General features: G+C 37.3%; 1 protein-coding gene and 1 long non-coding RNA gene across 7 annotated transcripts in view; one reads left to right on the top strand and one right to left on the bottom strand.

Moving 5' to 3' along the window:
• Window positions 1-1,117: 1,117 nt before the first annotated feature.
• Window positions 1,118-10,908, bottom strand: LOC131701865 (uncharacterized). Of its 2 annotated transcripts, none has more exons than XR_009309076.1 (2): window positions 10,821-10,908; window positions 1,118-1,525 (listed from the first exon to the last, which is right to left on the bottom strand). It is a non-coding gene; the product is annotated as an uncharacterized LOC131701865 (long non-coding RNA). The 2 variants fall into 2 exon arrangements; XR_009309077.1 differs by lacking the exon at window positions 10,821-10,908 and adding an exon at window positions 8,240-8,332.
• Window positions 10,909-13,020: 2,112 nt separating this feature from the next.
• Window positions 13,021-24,818, top strand: part of LOC117432391 (zinc finger protein castor homolog 1-like) — a 192,779-nt gene continuing 180,981 nt past the window's right edge. The window contains exon 1 of one of the 5 annotated variants that reach the window (XM_059002409.1): window positions 13,021-13,135. The gene's annotated coding sequence lies outside the window, so the exon portion shown is untranslated. Of the gene's footprint in view, window positions 13,136-13,183; window positions 13,654-19,132; window positions 19,260-21,334; window positions 21,422-24,818 lie in introns of those variants that run through there. The other 4 variants (XM_059002410.1, XM_059002413.1, XM_059002412.1 and 1 more) reach the window with 4 other exon arrangements.

The raw sequence follows: 24,818 nt of genomic DNA, 5'->3' as shown, positions 1-24,818 counted from the left end.
GAATGGTTATGGATAATAATACTTTGAATATAGTTGTATTATTATTATACAATACAATACAAACAAGCCAAAGCTGTTTTTTTTTTTTTTTATCTGACATGTACAAAAGGACTGCAAAATGAGTCGTATTTAAAATAAGAATGTAAGGGTGTTAGCTTTTTCTGACTTTTCTGGCTCTGTATATACAGCTTGCTTCAGAAACGAGATGGCACTAGAAATAAGGAATCTAGTAGATTGGGTCTTTTTTTTTTAGCACTTTGGAACAGTTTCCAAAGTAGCACATTAAAGTGAAACGTTCTTCCAGTGGGGAAGAATTTCATTTACTTTGTGAATGTAGTGTTCTGGAAAGATAAGGGAGGGCTAAGATTGCCACCTGTCCCTGTTTTCCCTCACTCTTCCCAATTTTCAGGAAGGCGTCCTGGGATTCCAGTATGCCTGCCCGGCCAGGACACTAAAAGATCAGGGTTTTTAATCTTATGTTTCCGCATCCATTTAGATTACTACAGCAACACCACAATGCCAGGTTAGATAAAGATACAATATTCCTGCAATAGACACACAATATTAATTGGTTGTCAGTTCTATAGTAGTGATATTATGAATGTTACCTTTTGGATGAAGATTTCTAAAGAGGGTTTAAACTTTTAATAAAACCCTTCTGTTTGGATGTCCTGGGTTTTTGTACCTCAGAGCTGGCAACCCTAGCAACGGGACAGGCTAAGTCAGGCACGGTACAAGGCGCAGGTTAGATGAGAGCTTCCCTCTACAGCCCTGGGAAGAATGAGCACTCCTCATTCTAGACCTATTTTTGTGATGTGGGCTATTGCTCAAACTCATCGCACTTGTGATTTGAACCCAAGCCTCCAGAACTGAAAGAATAATGAATTAGCACTTTCAGCTTGAGGTGGACTGTGTGAGGAAGTGAGCTGAACTTCCCAGCATCGGGGATCAGGTTCACTCAAATGCTTGCTCACAATAAAGGGGGGCTGGTGGTCTTCATTTAGAGAAATCCATTGTATTCATCACAAAACATAACCCTGTAATTTGTTCGGAAATGAAATACAATAATTTCCATTGGAACTGCCTATGGATATAGTTCACGGAAAGTAAGGGAAAGTCTAATTTAGTCTTTTATTGAAATAGACTACAAGACTGCAAGGTATTACACTGTACACCAGTTACCATGCATTAGTATTTACTACATGGATGGCACAGTGACTGTGAGACTGGAACTTCATACATTATATAATGTTTGGTATGAAATTATTTAACAAACGTGCAATATAACTGTACTTGCAAGGGAACTATGATCTAGCACTGTGTAGATCATTAAAACACAGGTACAGGTCTTTCTTGTATCCTGTGGCCTTGCCCTGGTTGTAGGGCTGCCATCACAAGAGGCGTTGTTTGGGAGCCCCTCGCTACCATCATTAGACACTTGTCTTTAACAAACAGGTCGATGCTCCGCTCTCCTGGTTGGGTTACATGTTGTTTGCAGGTTTCCATTTCAGTCGTCAAATGCTGCCTGCAACATAATGAGAGACGTGGCAATTAATTTTCTTTTAATCAAGGTCGAAATGAAGTAGATTGGCTCAGCTCGCCAGGCCCTCATTTTCTATTTTTGCAATGATGCAAAACAAATAGGATAAAATGATGGCCCTCCTCACCTTATGTAATTAGAAAGCGTGAATGATCAGAGAGAGATGATATGCCATATCCCTCCAACTCTGTCTCCCCAGGGATCCGTTTTCACTTCACTTTGAACACATGACCATTTATTTTTCTTTTTTTCTTAATTCTCTGTTATTTTTTTCTCTGCGGTCGCAGACTGAAAGAGCAGTTTATGTGACATTGTGCTACCGTGTTGTAATAATGCCTCTCAAATCTTATTAAAGACCAGGAGGAGAGGGGACCTAGCTGACTCCACTGTTGTAGATGAACTCCACTGTTATAGATTCATACAAGACTATGATTTTATTAAAATTTGATCTGACACCATTTCAATGCCCGTTTCAGTATGTCTCGCTACTAGATAGCCATGTATGCAGACAGACAGGCAAAGCACTGGACTAATTCAAAGTTTAAATTGCTTTTAGTTTCTGCCATACCCTAGCTGGTCATTTAAACAAATATGTAAAATTACAGAACAGATAGATTGGAAACAATGATATTTATTATTACTATTAACACTACTACTACTACTAATAATCACTATACACAATGCACGTCTTCTGCATAAACATGAGCAATATATTTTTCTATATTGTAAATGTATTTCTATATTGATATTTCCTTAAGCTGTGGGACTCTGTACAGGTGTGAAGGGACTGTGAGCACAGATATAAGTGTGCAGTCAAAGTCAATCTAACATTTTTAGTCCAGGTTTTTGGCTCCATTTCTTCCACAGGTAGGAAAGAAGATCGTACGTTTTCTCAAACAGTTTCTTATTGAAGAACATTGCGCTCCAGTCTAAAAGCATTGCCACTCCAATGGCTGTGTGAAGAAGCAGCTGGGCTCCACACCTCTCAACATCCTCGGTACCCATCATCTGGGCAGCACACCAATCCTAACTCCCAAACTAAGGACGGCTCCTCCTTTGCAAAGGAGATTTGCAGATACGTTTATTTCCGAGCAGTGACACAATCAGCCTTGTTCACTGTTTCCAAAGGATATCCATGCACCTACTAATATTGCTAATTAGCTGAAGCAGCCAGCGGTGCTGTGGATGGATGGGGGTCACTGAGAGGCACTAGCTTCTGCTGATATTGCATCACAAGTCAAAGGGACAGCTTTTCAATGACTGGAGACAGCAATGCATGCCATGCATCTCCATTGAACAATCCTGTTCTTTCAGAATTCACTGTGCTTGGACAATCCGGACTGAGCCCAGCTCTCCCTTGTCAGGAGATCCATGGTAGGAAGAGGCAGGACTCTACCGATACTCCCTTGCAGAGCATTGTGTGCCTGTGGCTTGAATTGAAGAGCTGTATTCGTTTTCAGGTCTGTCCCCCAGAGAGCTGGTACAGACTCATAGAGGAATGATCAACACTGTAGGGCTTACAGCCCACAGACCTCAGCTAAAACAATGCTGCTGACCTGTCATGACAAGTAGATATTAACTGACATTCAGATTGGTGTTGAAAGTCAAACGTCAATACCGTGGTACTGCTGAAAGACCATGGGCATCCTAATTTAAATAGCATTGAATTATATTATATCACAGTATTTATTAATGTAAATCTGCATTCAATAACTGCAAAGTGAATGCATCCTCCAAAACAATCCACTGTGATAATAATAATAATAATTTTTAATTACCCTGAAATTATCCTAAATATTTACAAAGCATACTGTAACAAAACTCGCACCAGTCACGGTTCTTGCCCCTTTAAAAATTGACCCAGACACAGGAAATTGAGTTTTTTAAAGCGCGTCTGCGCTATTTTTAATTCACGAAACAAAACACAAAATAAACAAAACAAACACCTAGCTCTACTGAGCACTAACTAACCACGCAGGAACCTCACTATATGGCCGGACGGCTAAGCCGTTTACCTGCTAAACACAAAAACACTCCCTTCTTTAAACACTTTTTCTGTAAGCGTTCTCAACTGCTTGGAAGCAGCACACCCCTGCCTCCTTCTCCTCAGCAGCCCTGAGCAAACGAACTGCTTCTCTTTTATACCCTGCACCTGGCTCTAATTTAATAATAAGCACCAGGTGCAGGGGATAATTAAACAATAAATAATTAACAAATTAAATTAAACAATAAAGCAAAACAAAAATGTGCCTGTGCACATATTTTACGCAGGGAGGATTTTAACCCACTCCCTGCTATGTCACAATACCCATTGTAACCCAATATAAAATGTATAAAACATTTTGCAGGTTCTTATAACAATGCAAACCTCCACGCATACACAAACACACACACGCGCGCGCACACACACACACACACACACACACACACACACACACACACACACACACAAACACACACACACACACACACACACACACACACTCTATTTAGATGTTGGTCTGTTTTATCCATTAGGGCTTCAGTATTGAAAACACCAGATTATATCACAAAGGAAACAAACCCCGCTACCCGGTCCTAAAATAAATATTGCTTTCATGTACAATATAACACATTCAGCATACATTTCACAATTTACCTACTAGCATTTGAACCATTTTAAAGCAATATAGAAATTGTCAAACACAATGCATACATATATATGTGTTATCTTTATAATTCCAGCAATCATGGCACCTTTAGGCATACTTTGAACCCCAACCAATCCAAGATGACAGGCACGTGTAGGTCTATGAGTTATTATAAATATGTATTTCTAAGGCATGCTGTGAGACAAAAATTGAATACTATCAGTGTTTTCACTGGAACGTTGTGTGCCATAGTCAAAAAGGCACCTGGAATATATTCCAGGCTATTGTTGTTTGCCAGTTGAATTTTTTAAGTCAGCTTTTAACCACAGTTAAAACTGCCAGCTTTAAGTATGCATTATCACAGAATTTAGCAAGAAACAACATACCAGAGTACAATACCTATACCCAAGTGTGGTCTGGATTGCTTTTTGTTTTAGTTTTGAGAACAGTTAATTCTGGCTGATTTAGGTATGCAGAAATCCACAGAATTCATTTTAACATGCACAGATCATCTGTGATATTTAAGCACGTTTGGTTAGTTAACTCAAGCAACATTCAAGCAGTAGGTCTAGACGGCTGATTTCATTTGAAATGATGCTGTCGAAGTGAAATTAGCAGCAAGCTGCTAAAAGCTGTCAAAATAGGAACGTCAAGATTTGAATGTTGGTTTCTCCTCTTAATTCTTTATTTCTGATTAACCTTTTTGCTGGGCTAGATATTAAATCACTGTGTTTTTTGGCATCGGAATAGAATTAGATCAAAATAAAAAACAAATTCACAGAGTCCTGTGTAAATGGATTTATCCTAGACACTGGCACACAAAGCAAAGAAAACAAGTTTAATCTTGATGGCTCACTTTGTTTTCAAGTCATGCTTTATAGAAAGTAAGCATTCAAAGATTTACGATGGCAGAAACACAATTGTAGATCTTGCAATTCCCAGACATGCCAGGATGCCATCATTGACTTTGTATTGCAACATGCATGAAGTACCCATCCAAGTTTGGTTGTCTGTGGTATCATCTCATATAACTATTTTGCTATACCCGCCAGTGGTAAAAGTACAGAGCGCATGCAATGGATCTAAACCTGCGTGGACGCTACCAGCTGATTCTAACATTGCATTGTCAGATATGGCGGCACTATCATTATGGTGCCTATTAAAAAGTAGTGTATGATCTGCTGTAAATCTACTAAACAAGTGACACATGCAACATTGTACACAGTGTTTAATCTTTGAAGCTTGCTTCTTTCATTTAGGTCACCAGCACTGGGAGATTTTCATCAATACACAAGGTATTATCACAGGCAGGCCGTCTACAAAGGAGCACTTATAAAATAAACCTTCAATAGAAACAATGCCTTAATTAAACAGTATCCAGAATAACTGCACTGATCCTGTGCTATCAAAGCAAGAACCCTGTGCTCTCAAAAAATAATGAGTGATTAGCCCAGCCTTTATCTGCAAGTAACGATGTAAAGATAGATTCGACCCTGCAGTGAATAAATCCTCTGTATTCTAGCAGTTAACTAAGGCTCATACCCAAATGTGGTTCCTTTTTTTAATATAATGCAAATATAATATAAGTAACAAAAAGCCGGCTCATGTAGGTGTGGGTTAGAAGAGGATGCAGACCCCGGTCCTGATATCAGAATGTAATTCTTCATCAGAACTTTGTGAAATTCACCACCAGACTCCAAAAAACAAATAGGGAGGGTGTCTTATTTGATGTATTTTGTAAGTCTTAACTGTATCCTTCTGTGGCATTGGGAAAAGAATAGCAGCCTGATCCGTAAGTGAATTAGCACATTTTGTTGGATTAAAACACATTATGGAATCTATTTACATTACAGAGAACAAAAGCTGATACGCATAAAAAAAATCCCTACTGTCTCAAAAGTTTTAATGATACAGATAACTTTTTTTTTTTTTTTTACAGGAATTTCCAATTAACTGTTAATGCTATTGTACAATACAAGATATTAAAGTGGTTGTATCTGACACAATGATTGCATATTTCCATAATTCTCTATTACGATACTCGGTTACACCTCTGCTTGCAGGACTGACTTACAGATACATGTGCGATGGAAGTGCATGTCAGATAATAATAATGGTATTATTTTGTTTAGGACCACTTTGAAGGGGTCATTTTGATCGCCATTAACCCATAAGGATGAGTGTAAATTCTTTACGGTGAACTATTAACAGTAAAAGGATTTTTTTTTCATTACAGCCGCTTGTTTTTTCCCCCCATCAGTTAACTTAGGTATCACTGTAGTGTCTTTCACAGACATTTCAAAGATGTAAACTAAATATAAGGTATGATCTACCTTTGCTGATACATATTATAACACACTGTATATCTATAATGTACAGTGTTCAGGGTCACAGGGAGCAGAACTACAACTGTGGAATTTTTTGGCATCACGTGGCAATGACATCACAATGCTGATGTCACTTGGTGCTAGTTTTCACTTCACCCACAATACATTGTTATGAGGTCATACGTCATGTGTCTCTTATTGTTATAAAAGAATGCCATCTCGTGCAGTTTGATCTGCTGTGTGCAATAAGAGACAGCCTACACAAGTCGGACTAACTGATGGGGCCCATATATTCTCACAGTGAACGCTGCTAGATGAAAACATTGTTTATTAAAATATTCTTTATATTGCAAACGTAACCCTTTTTTTTTGTATCTGTAAGCTCCCACTCTGAGTTTGAGAATGATAAAGTCAAATAGAGGTGGGTGGTAGAAGATAGAGTGGATTGCAGTTGCTTTAGTAATGGTATGGTAAAAGCCAACACAGGGTTTGCAAAGACCTTACTAATACATGCTTTGTTCCTGTTTAAATTAGAGACTCAAACAGCGAGCAGCAGGGAATGGCCTTTTCTCCTAATTCCGTCTCTTTGAGCAGTTTTATCACTTCTGGTTGACGTTATTTTGAAACATTGCGAAGGTTATGCTCTCTCAAGGTTATCGAAACCTTTCCACTCTGATTCTGTAGAAGAAACGACATTCACACTTCTTGTGAAGTGTTTCTTTTTATAGCTCTTACAGATGGCAAATAATACCACTTTTGGAGTTTGTTTTAAAGTAAACAGTTATCTTTATCTGGATAGCTTGTCTGGTCTCCTGAAGGAATTTAAAAAAAGGACACTTTGAGTCATATCTGGTAAGATAGACCTGAGGCTAGAGGGGAGACAGAAAGAAAGAAAGAAAGAAAGAAAGAAAGAAAGAAAGAAAGAAAGAAAGAAAGAAAGAATTGACGGGATAGGAAGGAAAACCCCTATAAAATATTGCCATGGTAATGGCATAATGAAAGCTTGGTAAAACTAAAAAATAAATAAATAAATAGGCAAGCATTTAAAGCCCAGAGAGAGAGTGTGCACACTTCCTATGGTAAACCTTTATAAAGGAAAGTGGCAAAGATAGAAAGAAAAAAAGAGACAAAGAAGAAAAGAAAACACCAAAACAGACCTCCAGACAGAAGGCGTTTGAAAATAAAAGGTGCAATTCATAAACCCTTTGATATGAACTGTTCTAAGGACTGTGCTACACACACACACACACACACACACACACACACACACACACACACACACACACACGCGGAAATTACACCTGACTGTGCTTAGTCAAAATGAAAAATAGGATAGTGTAAATGGAACTAAAACACTATTGAACACTTCCCGTAAATGTAATCAAGTCAAACCAAGTGTCAAAAAGAGAATTGTTTACCATAAGTGGAACCATCTCACTTTTCTGTATTTGTAAATGTATGTATGTTATGACATGTATAGGGAATTGATACTTTATAAGCAAACAAGGGCTAATATGTTACCTTTCAAAATTGACATTATTGCATAGAACCAACATTCTCCTGATTTCTTACATGTGATATGCAAATTATTCAATAAACCCAATAGGGCTTTAAAAAAAAACGAAAAAAAACAACCCAAAAATACTTTATGGCCAACAATAAAAAAAGGAAGTGTTTATATATTTAAAATTAAACCAATTATTTTGGCTTGAATGTTGTAGATTGCTAGATTAGTAACTCACTTTTTTAAGGCGACCCTTCCTCAGAACGTTTTGATTCGATAACCTGGTTTAATTGAGAGCACGAGTCACCTGCCCAAACTGTCGTAACGGAAGTCAGGATCTCTGAACTTCAGTGTTGGAGCTCAACTGTTGGAGGTTGGTATGCAATGACGATATGTGTGTATGTACAATTATGACAGTGCCCGGAGATAACTGTGGTTGTTTCAGTCGTGACCATACACACGTTTACATAAAACAGTGTTTTTGTTTTTTTTTAAGGAGAATAGTTGTTGGTCTTGGCAACGTAATTAAAAAAAACACAACAAACTCACATCTAAAAAAAAGCCATTGTTTTGCATGTCTTCAAGCAGCACGAAAAGACTAGGTAATTAAAAATTTGAAGTCACGTTGTTTGTTTACAAAATCGGTGAAGTGGAGGGCGGCGGTTAAGTTTGGGACGACGTGGTGGGTTTAAGGGTTTGACGCAGGACTATAACCATTGTGGTCACCTAGTGTGAAAACCCAAATTCATTTATTCGAGTTTATAATACCTTGGCTTCTAGCACTGCAGGTGCATTTAATATATATATATATATATATATATATATATATATATATATATATTATCCACACGTTTTGGTGATGTGGAAGCTTGCGTACCCGAAGCAGAAACTACCAGTAAAACACAATGCTAAACTGGGCGAGACGTCGGTAAGCATTCATCAGATTCTACAGTGAATCATAACATAAAAAAATTATAGCTTGACACTGCAGCTTTAAAATACAGCATTGCATATTAAAAGAAAAAAAACATGTTTATGATTTATGTTATAAATCTATTTCTACAGTGTGATTAGCTTTTAATACAAAATAATTAGTAAGAGCGAAGACTAGGGGAGGCCGGAGTTTGTTGGATTCGCCCTTGAGTGGTGCTGATAATTCACTGGATCTCGATCAATATGCTACTGGATCGTTATTGAATCAAGTGATCTGCAGAATAATGTATTGATTTTTTTTGTATTCTTCATTGCAGCCTTCTGAACCACAGAGTAGAAAAATGTATGCACAGAAGAACATTTTATTTAGCAATCTGTTCCCCTCCGTTCATTTTAAGAAGTATCTGTCTATCGGGAAGGCTAATGTGATGGTCCTGTTGTTTAAATACCCCAAGTTTTAAAGCTTCCCATTTCATCAGCAAGTTCTATAATAGCTTGAAAATTAATGATTGGTTCCAAATGGGAATCATTATGGGAACTGATGATTCCATTTATATCGAAGCCAGACATTTAGAGTTCCAAAAAAGGAACCATATTGTTCTACATATAACACACAGAAACACTGGTCTAATGGGGCTATTTTCTAAAATACTTGGCAGTGGCAGCTTATTGGATTTCTAAATGTTTATTTTATCTAAGCATGCACAACCATTCAACAGCTTAGCTTATCAGCTATTGGTTGATAAATAGTTTGCAGTTGTAGCCAAGTGTCGGCACTATTTGCTGTGCTACAGCACCCCTGAACAAGGCAGGCATACAGTAAAGATAAAAATATTACATTGCAGAGAAGATAACTTGGTGGGATATATACATTGAACATGTGTTTTTATTATATGGGAACATTTCAAATCAAATGTTACCCTGTCATAGCTGCTTTCACAGACCCTGATTAGCACTGCCTTACCTAAGGTTACATGAGTCCAAGACTAGTGCTAATCAGGATTTGTGAAACCAGCCAATAATATTAAAGATTGGGCGATTAATTAAAAATGATTAGAAGCTTGGTGTGTACTGTACATTAGACATATGTATTGATACTGTAGAGAAAATATCCTGATATGTAATATTAATACAAACCAATTAGTATTATTTGTATTAGTATTATTAGAAATATTACTACCAAAGGAACCAAATAAAATCTTTATAAAGAGCTGGTCCTAATAATAAGGGATAATCAGATATCACCAAATTGAAATTAGTATTATTATTATTCATACTAATAAATACATATATTTATCATTTAACGACAAAGCGTCTTATTTTTTCAGTAAACATATCATCAAATCCTGTGATTATGTACTGCAGTCAGTATATAGCATACAGGGACAGCAGTGACACCCGGGTCTGTTTTTTCAGGACCCCATAAAGGGAAACCTATTTCCAGATCCTCTGCGCTGTACATATCCCCAGCCAAAGATCAAACTACTACCTGCCTTGGTAGTTAATTATGGCATTGATGTCACCCCAGATCCTTTAGTATGTAGAACAGAGCACATCACAAAACTGCTAATTGGCAATAATGTGTCAATAGTTTGGAAGACTGCAGAATTCAGATATGGAAAAGTTCAAGTTTAAAATGACATCACAGCAGTTTTTTTTTTCTCCTTAGGGTCCTGCTCCTTCAAAATGATCCCACGTGCTGCATGAGGGGACTCTAGTTCCTGCAATATTCCAACTGGGAAAAGAGCGACGGACTACAACAAAAGATATACTGTACCAATAGACAAGAGTTGCAGGGAAGGCCATGAATACTGCATCACCTTACATTTTCTAGTCATTCGTAACAAAGTTTTAACTTTAGAAAGTGGTTGAACAGTTTACAATACCTTTGAAGTCAGTGCCATACTGTACATGTTGGCTTGAGTTATCAGCGTCTTCAAAGTTAGACATTTTGTGGTAGGCATAGAACTGAAGTTGTATGTGTAGAGGTCCCATGCTGTGCAGTGTTTGTGATACCTAGTCAAAAGAAGAACCTGCTGGATCCAGTTACAGTCACAGCTTATCAGAACCTGCTCCCTTGTTCTCTTGGTTTTAAAAAAGTGGGACTTATCAAGTACTAGTGCATCGAATTATAATTAGTGAGACGTCTGCTAACCATTTATTTCAATACAACTGTGTATTTACTCTCCAAACAGTTTCAAAAAAAGGTTTATGTGGGCAACAGCATTGTTTTTATCCCTAAGGTCTATTCACTGTCTTGTCAAGGGGATAATATGCTCTCGGACATTCTCTATGCCAATTGTATTGTGCCAGATCAGTTGTACAGTTCCCTTTTATATATTTATGAGCTTAGTTTGTTGAACTAGGAGTATGTTAAGAATGACCAGAAAATACAAAGTGATGCAATATTTATGTCCACCAGTGTAAATCATGTTCTTTATCGGAAGGGATCAGTATTGTCTTTTCCTGTATTTCACCAGCCATCAATTGGGTATGTTTATTTTACCTAATAAGTAATTTAAAGAATGCTGAAATCCACTTTTTTTTTTTGAGTTTCACTTGGATCTAAGCCAAACCCAGAGGGCATCTGGAACACTTTGAAAATATTCTTCCTGTGAAAAACGATAGAATTGAATGCTGATAGTCATTATAAATCAGTATCATTATCTTAATTGTGTAACCGTGACTATGTATGTTTTGCAATTCTTGAACATAAGGTGTCTTTCTTTTCCAGGCAAAAGAACGACTTCAGTTTTCATAATCTATAAACATATATTAGTCACTCAGTTGTGTACAGTATATCATTTAAATGATCAGGAGCAAGGAGTTTGAACAATCAGGCCTGTTCAACACATCTCATCACAGCTGCCTTTGCAACTAATAGTAAAACTGCAGACTCAGGTGAGGCTTCGTAGGGTACCAGCATTGTTAGGTCTTCTGAAACTAGAGTTCCTAACCCAACTTGTGTTTTTTGGTGCTGTTTGATTCCACTCTAATTATTAGGATCTGCTCTCCAAAATGTTTAGGTATGAGCTGGCGGTATGTCTGAAATGACAAATACTCCCAGTGCAGTCAAATATCACTCTCCACTGTTGTGTTGTGGCTTTTGAAGGCTTTGATAAAGCATTGAAACATTGGCTGGACCGGATACAGAATTTCAGGAAACACAGATTAATAAAAGGGACGTGAAACTATTCAAATTTATCACATTGGAGCTTTTATTATAATTGAATTTATTCTGCAGTATTTGGTATTTGCATTTTCTGGGGGGAAGGGGGCACTGTTACTTTAACATGACCCTGCTGCTTTTGGCTCTCCAATTAAAATAAAGGGAAAAAAACTGCTTTAGTTTTAATTATGTAGTCGGAAACAAGTATAGAAAATACTTAAAAATTCTGTAGAGCTATCATAAATAAAATCAAAAGCATATCCTGGCTATATCCTTTTTGGCATTGATACAGAATGCTTTAGTGTTTTTCATTTGGAATGTATGGTTGCATGAATTTACATTTGCAAACCTTGAGATTTCCGCTAAAACGCTGAACGTTTCAAATACTGGATAAAACAATGCAAAGCATTACGATTTATGGCATACTTGCTTCATAAATAAAGTAGTTGTAAATTCAGCCAGTCATTTCTTTTTGTGTAAGTAAGCTTGGAAGTAAGTTCCTCTGGGAGCTTTTAAAATTATACATTAAGCAAACATAGAAGGTATTAACCCCACAAGAAGGTTGCCTCATTATATTTCAGCCATTGCATTTATTTTATAATGTGCTTAGATAAAAGACAACAGCTCAGTTCAACGTTAAACTTTTTTTTAAATAAAATAACTTATTTTAATATTATTCATTTACACTTTTACAATTGCAAAATTATATATTTTTCCCCAAACAAAACTATACTCTTTAAAAAAAAAAAAAAAAAATACAATTCCAGATTCCTGGAGAAATCCGTTCCTGGTTTTCCACCCTGCGGTAGCGAACTGAAAAATTCAATTAAGAAATCCTCTTCCTTTTTTAAGTGTGATCCATTACATGTTTTAGGGCTGCTCCCCCTGTGTTAGAAATAGGAAAATTCAATAATAAAACAAGAAAGAGAGAAAAAAAATCAGGCAACTTTGATCACGCATGCTCCCATAAGGTCCATCCTAAACGCACATTTCCTATACTTGGAAAGTCACCCAAAAGCAGCTCAAGTACAGGTAAGAGTTATTTTCTCTTCTCCTCCTTTACGTTTTATTTCTAAAAGATCACTTCATTTCTTTAAGCACGGACTAACATCAAATTATTTTCTTTCTGCTCCGATGTCTTAAATGTAACTGGATTGTGTGTGCTATTTCATAATGTATGTAGCTATCGAGACACACCGGAGATCAATCACTTTGGAGTCTGTTAAAGGCGCAGGGAGCTACCCTCTTCTCTTGTCGACTTCAACGATCAGACAGGACATGGAATCAGAGGGACCTGCTGTCTGTACAGTAAATAAACAACTCGTGGCTCACACCGCTGACTTGCAGACCGTGCGCTCAAAGTTGCAAGAAAAAGGACACTGCTATAATAGAAGCGAACGCCGATTGTAGCTAGCTGTGACTTTATTAGAACTTCGCTATTAGATATTTCTTTGATTCTGAGAAATAGCGAGGCTTTGTGTCTTTCGCATAAAATAGGTTCTGTAACTTTTTTGTCCTCTCTACGTCATTGACACACAGTAAAATTGAAAGTAAGGCTTCTTCTAATATTATTACGCTTTATGGGAATAAGACATCAGACCTATTGCAGCAAGGTTATTATTGTACAGCGGTAGTTTCACATGTACAACGTAATTTCGAATTTATGTCAATACGTTTAGAAGTCGGAACAAATGTCACATGGAAGCAACAGCATGTTTTATCCATTTTTGGAGACTTTAGGTTGGGGATATAACAGGTGTCAACGTGATCAATCAAACGTCGGGACAGTTTCCTTAAAAAGAAACTTTTGGAGACATGCAAATAAGGTCAATTGTTTGAACTGTGCGGGCAATAAAACATAATAGCAGAAGTTCATTTTGTTAGTCAATCTTTATATTTCAGAGACAGAGACATGGGTAGCTCTACTGTATGGGGGCTTGAGTCCGTTTTCTTGCATTCAATAGACGGTCGTAGTACTTGAAATACGTCTGTAGTACAGTATTGACATTTGAGAACTCCTCTTTTTTTTAGACGCTTTCAGTGGAAAAGGTGTGGAAAAGGTGTATCGACAGGCATGGGCCAACCCCCTTATTAAAATAATATCAAAATAAACAGAAGGATTATTTTTTTTTTCTTTTTATTGTAACGTTAGCTCTGCTAGCAGGGGGGAAGCTAAGATAGCGATATTTAATAAGCGATTTAGTAGTTTTATTTTAATAATGGGAGAAACCGGATATTACAAGTTACAGTGTTTCAGTTTGTAGGCTACTACAACAATAGTCGAATGTAAATATTAGCATATTGTTATTAAACTTGGAAAATGTTTGTCAGCCCGTCACATGCAAAATCAGTTTATATGGAAGCCATTATTTACTTTTAAGTCTTAACAATAGAAAACACTACTCATCTTCTAGCAATATTATATATGTATATATATAGGCTGGTGACAGCCTTTACTTTTAGTTTTGTCAATGTATTTTCGAAAAGTTTATCTCCGGTGCTAAAACACAGCGGTCGGCGGCTGTTTATTGTTGAACATTAGTAATCAAATTTCCTGAGATCGCTTTCCTTCTGTTTAATTTATTAGAGTTATTTATTCTGTTGATGATAATCAGGTTCTGGTTTCTATGGAGACGTTAAACTGATCTCTTTGAGAAATTCAAACTCCATATGCGCTAAAAGCTTTAAAGGGACAATGACCTTTCCTGTCAAGTTCAGTTCTTTATTTGTGTGTATGTCGGAATTTATTATCAGTGATCTGAGCAATTTCAAGAGGGACCGTGCATTCTGGCATGCAGATGATATGGCTGTGTTCAGTGTGCCCCACAGACTTACAAACCTCCCCACACAATTACTGCGTTCGTCTGTGGCTTTATGTTTTAAAACGTTTCATATGCAATTCATGATAGCCTTTTTGCGCACTGTCTTTTTTTATATATATGTATTTCTTGGAGTCGTCTTCTTATGGTATACACGATATTAATAATAAAAAGAGATTCTGTAACTTTACAATATTTAAAAGCCTCCTATCAATTTGTTAAAATGTAGTTCTTGAATTTTAAAACAAATGCATTGCATGTCATATTGTCTGGAGCATGTTCATACACTTAACGATGCTGTTTGAAGGAAGGCTTGTAAATAATAATATAAATCACAATACGTTTATAAATGTAAACTGTAATTCATGTTCATAATTCAGAATTGATTTATAAACGATATACATTAAACTTTATAGACCATTTTGGGTAAATCTGAATGTATTAATCCTGAAAACATGATATATATATATATATATATATATATATATATATATATATATATATTATACACACACAAGTGTGTTGCCTGAACATATATCTGTATACAGTACTAAATGGATCACAGTAATTGCTAGTATCATTTGCACCAACACTTAAACTTGCTAAATAATTTACTTTGGTATTTTATTTAAGAGAGATTGTGTGTTTCTGCTAGACATACCATACAGTGACAACACAAATTAGCGCAAGATATCACTCTGTGAAATGGTAAACATTTATTGATAACAATTTACCTTTCAATCTCAACACAAATTTTGCAAAACACAGTTTTAAAAGGCAGTATTGTTTTCCAGCGAAAAGACCAATGGTTACCTAAATATTACTGTATTTCATCTTTGAGTAATTCTGTATAGCAAAACCGAATGTTCCAGTAACAGGGCTCTCTCCGTTCCCTTTGTGTGTTGTGTGTAATTTAGTAATATCCTTAATAAAAGGAATAATAACAGGGAAAGAAAGGCATGCTGGCTCTTTAAACTGTGGAGTTTGCATATTCTCCTTGGATCTCTCCCCTTTGCTAATTATTATGTTGTTTTCAGAGCAAATATGTCATATCCATGGCGACCAGGCAGGTTATTGTCTTTCTGAAGCAATAGCTCACATAAGTAATTAATGACTTCTTTTTTTTCCTCTCCTCGGGCTTTGGTTAAACAGATCATTCAAGAAAAGTCATCTCCTTTTTAAAATAACAGGGAAAAAAATAGCAGAAAACAAGCCTGCTGACATAAGAACATGAGCTAGAACATGAACCACACTTTTTCAAGAAGTCAATAGTTTCTTTTCATATAAAAAAGCGCAGTTTGTGTGTGTGTGTGTTATATCAGTATACAAGCGTGCAACGTGGACTTTGTGTTGCATTTTGAATAAACACTACCTCTTTTTCATGGCCTTTTTATGTATCTGAAATAGAAATGACATCTGTTTTTTACAGACCCCGATCAGCACTGTTCTTGGACTGTTAGTTTAAGGAAAGGTTATTCCTAATCAGGGTCTGTGAAACCAGCTGATTTAAAAGATCTTCTCTGCACCACAGTGCTAGTTGTAATGTTAAAAGTGAACTGGTGCATATACACATGCAATAAAGCCTTAATATACGGCCATGCAAACTAAGCTGTCACACTAGGAAATCCCCAAACATATTTTATCCATACAATTGAATGAGGGATGCACTTGAAAAAGCAGTCACCTGTCTTCAGCAATATATATAGAAAGAGAGAGAGAATAACAGATGATAAGGGGTGGGGATCTGATGGATTCACTGTTATGATTACCCTATCAGATCCTTGAGTTCAGTTACTGCCTTAAACACTACCCTTTTTTTATAATACACACTGCTTACCCTTCAATGTATACATAGAGAAATATCGGTTCCATTCATACTGCAGTACAGATACTAGCGTCAATGTACATCATGTTATAGGGAGCATCATACAAGGATGCAAGTTTATACCGTGATAATGCTGCAGTCTGTACTATATATATATATATATATATATATATATATATAAAATATTATTTATTTCTTAGCAGACGCCATTATCCAGGGCGACTTACAATTGTTACAAGCTATCACATTATTTTTACATACAATTACCTATTTATACAGTTGGGTTTTTACTGGAGCAGTCTAGGTAAAGTACCTTGCTCAAGGGTACAGCAGCAGTGTCCCCCATCTGGGATTGAGCCCTAACCACTACTCCACACTTCTGTCCCGTGTCTATACTCATGCATTATTTCAGAACTGTTTTTCCGCCTCATTTATTGGATCAGTACAAAAAAAAAGGTGTTAACAATTGATAACTTGGCTTGCTACACTTTTCTTTGGACACAGAAGTCTTTCCAGGTCACGTCCACAGTATGTGACAAACAGGAAGGTTACAACTAGTACTCTTTGTAAAGTGGGTCAGAGGGGTAAACTTGCAAATCCTGAATGATACCGGTAAAAATAGCCTGATGGCATGTCTTGTCTTAAACACACCTTCGGGATCCTGCTCTGCAGATGAAGCCCTATACGGTACCGCACACAGGGGTCCAGTCAGTGGATCTGAATGGTGGCGGATCTTAACACCATCACTGTTTAAATCATAGTAAGGGGACCAACATTTCTGACAGTGGGTGTGAGTCGCGTCGGTGCGTTTTGTCTTTGAAACTAAATGGCAGATCAGTATTTAGATATGCAACTGTTTAGTTACATTCAGTATAGGCCACAGTAACTGCCTCACAGTATGTGCCTCAGCCTAACATGGGTAACTAGCAAGAATTTATTGAGTTGTTACATCTCTCTAAAACTATCTCTCTCTCTCATATATATATATATATATATATATATATATATATATAGCTAATATTGTGACACCCTGGGCTAAGTTCTCAATTTATTTAAAATCATCATTAGCATGATTTTTACAGAAACGCATCCAGTAAAGTGAGCCAGCCGAAAATAAATAATACATTAGACAATTAATTTAGGGTCTTCTATGTGGTCTTAAATTGTTTCTTTATTCGTTTTAGAGCTTATGGAATCTAGCCCAGGGTCTCCCAGTAAGTTTTCATTACATGTAGATTATTGTGTGTGTTCATCTATATTAAAGCAAATAATTTAAATCTGTGTGCATAATGCTGTATCTTAAGTAGCTGTCATATTGTTATTAGTAAAAATAATAAATAGCGTAGGGGTCACATGCTTACATCCTAATACAGTCACTTAAGCTGGCATAAGGGCTGGCCTTAAGATGTGACTAGTTTTCTCAGTGGAAAGTGACTGGCCATGTTTTTGTATAGGTACTGAGCACAGCTTAGTTGGCCAATACAGTTGCTGTGGAACAAAGCAATGATTGCTGCCATGGGGACAAGAAAGAAATCAACAAACAAAATTGCACTTAAATTACTGTTAAAATTTTGTAGTACTGTCTATGGACAGCATGAGAAGTTGGTAACTTGGGTTTATTTTCGCAAGTTCTCAGAGCTTTTAGGCTCATTGGCTGGAAGTACCGCCCCTCTGTACTAACTGTATTGCAAGGTGTTCATTTGAAGGACTGTCTTGGCTGACTCTAGACTAGGGGCATTGCCTATCCACTTGTACAGCACATCTAGAAATACTAAAAGAAACGAAAACGCAATGACAAACCTTTCAACTAGAAGTCTTTTTCGATGTCTTCTTTTTCAAAGACTTGTGTTTGAAAACGTTTGACATTGAATTGTAGTATTTCTCAATTCAGCATTAGTGGGTGTTTAATAGTTATGGATCTCATACAGCACATCGCTTGCCTAGAACTGTAGGAGCCAGACAAAACTGTAGGAAGCAAGGGTGGCTGTCTTTAGCGAGAGATTAGCCTGTGGGTTTTCAAAAGAAAAGCTGGAATTTAAGTCACCAAACCCCCACAAATTCAGTTTGTTTTAAAGGAATCCAAATGAAATAAGGTTGACGATGGTGCATCCGGACATTAGATGGAAAGAATAAATAAATGAAACAGATTGATAAATAAATATATACGTGAATAAATAAATACATTGCAGTAATCACAATGACAATAAGGGCAGACTTTTAGAAACATGATCCTTTGGTGTCCTTGATTAATGTTGTCATTTTTGTGATATGTCCTGTATGCCTTTGAGGGGGGAAAAACAGAGAGAGAGAGAGAGAGATTGTGTTGAGCGAGCGAGAGAGAGAGAGCAAGAGAGAAAGGGACATACTGCCCCTTCCGAGCTCATTATCATTCTTAATAAGTCTTAAGGAATGAAGGAGCATTGAGTGTAAATGCAAGGTAATCCTGAGACTTCAAGGTGAGGGGAGACGTAAGGACATGCAGGCTACTTCAAGGAAGCCGGCTTGTGACAAGGTAAAAGACGTCAGGGTGGGCATGTTGGGTGGCTGGGGGGGGGGGGAGGTGTGTGTGTGTGGGGGTGGTGGTGGTCTGGGGGCGGGTGCAGGATCCACATACCCACCACTGGGTTGTGACCTGCATCTGGCAGTCTTAACTGGGTCTTTATGAACTGCAGCTTGGGGTGATAGAAAAAAAAAAGAAAATACAGGAATACTAGCTTCTGATTCCTCGACACCTGTTAATAAGTTTCTGAAATTAGTATAGAGTACATCGGCAAGCTCTTGTGATTTTTTTATGTATATGAACCTGAACCTGGTCATAAACCAGGGGTAAGCAGCTTTTAGTGTCGAGTAAGTGTAATTAGGTTTCATGACTGGTTTTGCATGTTTTTCACCCCTGTAATTTCTACTGATATTTATAAGACTTGAGTGTAAAATGTTCTGGGGTGGGCAATTCTGATAGAAAAGTTTGGTCACTTTTTCAAATGTTTCTTTTGAAAGCATTTGAGGAAGGCATACTGAGCCAGGGGCCACCTGTCTTAGTTCATTAAAAGCTAAAAATAAAAAAAAACAGACCCTACTGTTTTAAGTGTTGTTTTAACTGGGCTTTGACACTCCTCCATAATTACTGCTGGTCCTGCTGTTGCTGAGGCTACAACACCATCGTCTGAGTTTACATGGAGATTGGTGAATACCTTATATGTACTTAAAAGCAATAACGTTTGATTTACATACCTAACATATAGAAAGAATGTGTTATAGAAGGCATGGGTTTCTTCTTTGAGGTCAAGTGGAGGGCTTCAAATGTATACATCGATTGCCAACAATCGTACAGGGGGGTGGGGTGGTGGGGGCCTTTCTCTTTATCTTGTGGGTTTAGTATTTTTATATTTGAAGTTTTAAGAAAATAAAAAAGTGAAAAGAATGCTATTATACTGTAAAATGTTTTGTGAAACATTTTTAGTTAAATGATATATATATTTATATATTACACACACACAAATGATATTAATAAGTTTAAATGTTGATAAGTATTTAAATGTTATACATGCAGTTGTATCATCAGTGTGTTAATAGATCTCGATTATCCTCATTAACATGTATAGCTAAGTATACTGTACATTTGCTTGCGTTGATGTATCCATTAAAACCTCCCCCTGCACTTTAAGTACGGAAGAAAACATCTGTTTTAGAAATAGTTTTTTAACCAGTTCTCAGAAAAAATAATTGTCTCACCTCTCATGCATTTAATTACTGTACCAATTTCTTCTTTGCATTAACTGCGGTTTAAACCCCACACACCAGCACCTCCTGGTGCCTGAGGATTGGACTTCTGTAAACAGGGTCCAGCAAGGCTGTATCAACAGCAGTACCTGGCAATACACATGCAGGTACTTTTGACAGCAGCAGGTTATCCTCGTGTCATTGCCCTTTGCTGGCAACCAGTCACTGCTTCCTTCCCTAAGGAGTGAGAGAGAGAGAGATTTCCATGGTGATCACAAAGCTAGAACCCCACACATGGGCCATAGTGAGTGCTGTGTCACGTGTTGATAAAAACATAATGGATACAGCAACAGGTGCATTCTTGGTACCTATCGTAGAGTTATTGTGAACGCCAGTCATCCTGCCCAAGGGTTTGAATCTAGATTTTGGGTAAATCCTGAAAGCAGCATGTGGGGGTGGAGCAAGGAGAAAGTGGCATACTAGCCTTATGAAACAACAGCGTGACAGACTCTTTTGGAATGACAGTTGCCTTTCGAAAGGCCTAGCTTCAAATCATAATTATAATAATACAGAACGTGCATCCAGTGTCACGCGAATATGTTCCTTTGTCAGCGGTTTGCTCAGCAAAGTGCAGTCGTACAGCAGTTTGCTTTCCATGTCTCCATATTATGAACGCTACCGGTGGTTCAGTGGGTAGCATGCTTTAGCCAGCAGGTAGGCAGAAGGTTTCAGTTCTGCCCAAGGAAATCAGAACAGATCCCATTGACAAAAAACTTCAATGTCTGATGCCTGGGGGGGGGGGGGGTGGTGGTGTGCTGTCAGAGGTGATGAGCCGTATCATTGAGGTCCTGTCTGTTTTCCGGACGCTGTGCCTCCAGGAGCTTGTTGGAGAAACAGCAAGGTTACTGACCCTGGTGTGAACTGGCCACTTCGCTGATCCAAACAAACGAATGGGTTAGTTCAAAGGGCTCCTCCTGTATAAATCACCCATGCTTTACTGTATTTTCCCCATGCTTAAGTAGGCCCCACTGTTCTGTACTGCACAATGCTTTCCCTTCATACACTACAGTATGTGTTCACTGTGTTGTGCTAAATTTGGTGTACCACAGGTTTCCCCTTGCTTTGCATTCTTATCATATGTGATTTATCTTTACACTGGAAGTGTGAATTCAGAGCACAGTGCTTTGTTTTGTGTTCATGTTGTGTCCCACCTGCTTTGATTAAGGACTAAAACATTGCACCAATTTGACTCAACTGAATTTAGGGATTTAACAAATAAATTAGCAAACTTTACCTCCATACTGGAGGTGCATGGTTGTGAGGCTGATAGTTAAATTTAAGCCCTGTTGTCTGAGATAAACTTTTAATCCTGGCCTGTGATATAGAGTGGACTGTACACTTGCTTCAAAGTAGGATCCTACCACAGTATGTGACTTTCAGAAAGTCACGTCACCTCCTTAACTACCGTGACCTCTCTGGAAATGAAGCCCCGGTTATCATTTCGGCTGCTGAGTAAATACATGTTTAAGCACTTTTTAGAATAAAGAATACCTGAAAGATGTTTTTTTCCTTTGCTGTAGCCACTCTAGTAATTAACAAATTGATTAAAAGAATACTAACGTACCTCCCAAGGTCTTATCTTTTCATACGAGGACAATTTTAGGGTACTGTGGGACAGTGTAAATATTTTAGAGTCAGTCCTTGGCGAATATTTAATAATAGCTGTAAGGTATGGCAGCTGTCTCTTCAAAAAGGTACGAGCCAATTTTGTTACGCTGTGATTAAAGAAAAGTTTGGATTATTTAAACATGTTGTGTCCTGGTAGATTTGTGGTGCAGTTCCAATGCCTTTTGTCAGCGGTGTTGTTCTTTTCTCAAAACATTTGTTAGTTTGAAATAACCAAAGCGGTGGATCTTTAAAAGTAGTGGTCATTCTGGGATACATTATACAAAATGTGACAAAGAGCTCTCTTTTATGTGCAAATGCTAATTAAATGTTTACCCCATCCTAACGTTGAAGTGGGAAAGAGTTGTTAGCAATTTGGCAGCAAATCAAATTGCATTTTAAATGGAGCTGTTTAGATATGATTGTATCCCGTTTTGCTAAACTGAGTTGGCACAAGTTAAGTTAGAATAAGATGCATATTAACATTACTTTAATGTGCTGGATATGTTTTTATTTATGTTTTATATATTCATTTTAATTGCATTGCACATTTGTATAGTAGGTAGGAATGGTTATGTGAGTTTTCTTGCGAAATGTCCTTCACAATTCTGTGCCTTCACAATTCAGAAAACCATTCACATGTTTCTTTAAAAAAAAAAAAACATTTATAGGTATGCAATAGGTAGATTAAATTGTTTTTGTTTGTTGGGTTGTTTTATTGTGTTTAAGCCTGGTGATTCTTTCTCAGGGTCGTGAAGATAATTAATTTAAATGAAATAAAATGCATCAGAAAGAACCAGATGTGGATGTGACATTGCAACAGTATTTTATTGCACGAAACGTAAAGTAAAGGTCTGGCAGAAAAGAGATTTGTAAGCACTGTAAACCTAAAAATGTGTTTTATAAGTAGGCTTGTCCTTAAAATCCTATTATGGGGATAGATCCAAAGGCTTGACATTGCAGTTTGGAAGCCTCTTAATTTGCCCTTATTTTCTGATTCTAGGTTTTAGTACAATTAGTGCAAGACACATTAGGATTTAAATAACTGTGTCAACTTGTGTTGCGCTTTTAACATCTGCTATGCTGCTTTTACTGTGTAAGAATTATATAGGTCATTTATTGAAAGTTGACAGGCTTGGACATTTTGTCAGTCTTTACAAAAACTGCCAGTTTAGTGACTTTGAACGATCATGTTCATAGAAAGCATTTTGAAAACCATTGAAAGGTATGCTGTTTATATATCTATCTATCTATCTATCTATATTATTTGTTTATTTACAGAGACTAGGGTGTGTGAACTATGCATCAGCTGCAGAGTCACTTACAATTACGGCTCACCCGAAAGACAGAGCACAAGGAGGTTAAGTGACTTGCTCAGGGTCAAACAATGACTCAGTGGCTGAGGTGGGATTTGAACCGGGGACCTCCTGGTTACAACCCCTTTTCTTTAAGCACTGGACCACACAGCCTCCCTGTATATAACTAGGCAGATATAACTAGGCAGATGGGCAGGTTAATGGTAACAGCCTCATAAATAAAGTGTACTTGGAGGTTAGACATGATTCTGAGAGCTCTATTGAGGCAACAGGGGGGATAAAACATTTTTAAAAAGTCACCGGGATGCGACAACAAAAACATTACACAAAGAATACATTACAAAAACAAAAACATTACACAAAGAATACATTACTTAAGAGAAGTCTGACATTTCACTCCGTAACCTTAGATCTTTACCGTAACTATACATTAACTCTAAGGACCCTTACGCAATCATATACCCAAACCTTAACCCTGATCCTAACCCTAAATCTAACCTGTTTAACCTCTAACCATGGCTTCAGACATTGATTCTGAAGAATGCCTCTTAAGAGCACAACATTGGTATCAGCTGATGCAGATTCTATGAGGAAACCAAGTCTTTACAGCTTCAGGGAAGCAGTGGTGATAACCATTGCAATAAAGTCTAAGGCAGCCATCCCAGTGAGCTACTGTACCTACACTATTGAAAGGACTTAAGAACTCATTAGGCATGTATAAACACAGATTGAAGCTTCACAGGGGGTTCATGTTTAAGTATGATTTCTGTACATGCATGCAGTAACTGCGTTATTATTACAGAAAGAACTAAACATTCTCTCTGAAATACTGTAACTGTTGGAAATTTGAATGTTCCGGCACCACTTATCAGGAGCATGCTGACTAGTTTTAATTTTTCCGTGCTCATTTCTCATTAGAAATCGGTGCTCATGGATTCCAAGCGGTGTGTTCTGAGAGCCAGCATTCTAATGATGATTTGGAATGTAATTAATATGTTACAGATGGAACAATTGGAACATCAACAGGATTTATTTGAAACTGAATTCAGGTCCCGTTCTGTGTGCAAGCCCTTGGGTAATATAATGGGATGCAGCATTTACATTGGGGTCCTGGTGGGCAGACACAGTAAGCAGCTAATGAAATTTCCTAAGAAACACAGCAGTGAATCAGTTTGAGTCAGTCCCTGTACTGTGTTTACTTAACAATATCTATTGTAGTCCTCTCAAGTTCTTAAACAGCACACTGAGAAATTATAAAACAATTGTATTTTTTTCTCACTGTTCTGTGCCAGAAAGTTCCGATTTTTATGTATCCAGGGTGGAGCTGCTCAAAACAAAGTTAAGGTGTATCTGGGATGGAAACCAAGAAT

The sequence above is a fragment of the Acipenser ruthenus genome, chromosome 27 (genome assembly GCF_902713425.1).
Source record: "Acipenser ruthenus chromosome 27, fAciRut3.2 maternal haplotype, whole genome shotgun sequence".
Classification (NCBI taxonomy): domain Eukaryota; kingdom Metazoa; phylum Chordata; class Actinopteri; order Acipenseriformes; family Acipenseridae; genus Acipenser; species Acipenser ruthenus.
The sequence above is the reverse complement of the archived record's forward strand: the minus strand, read 5'-3'. Positions and strand labels throughout refer to the sequence as shown.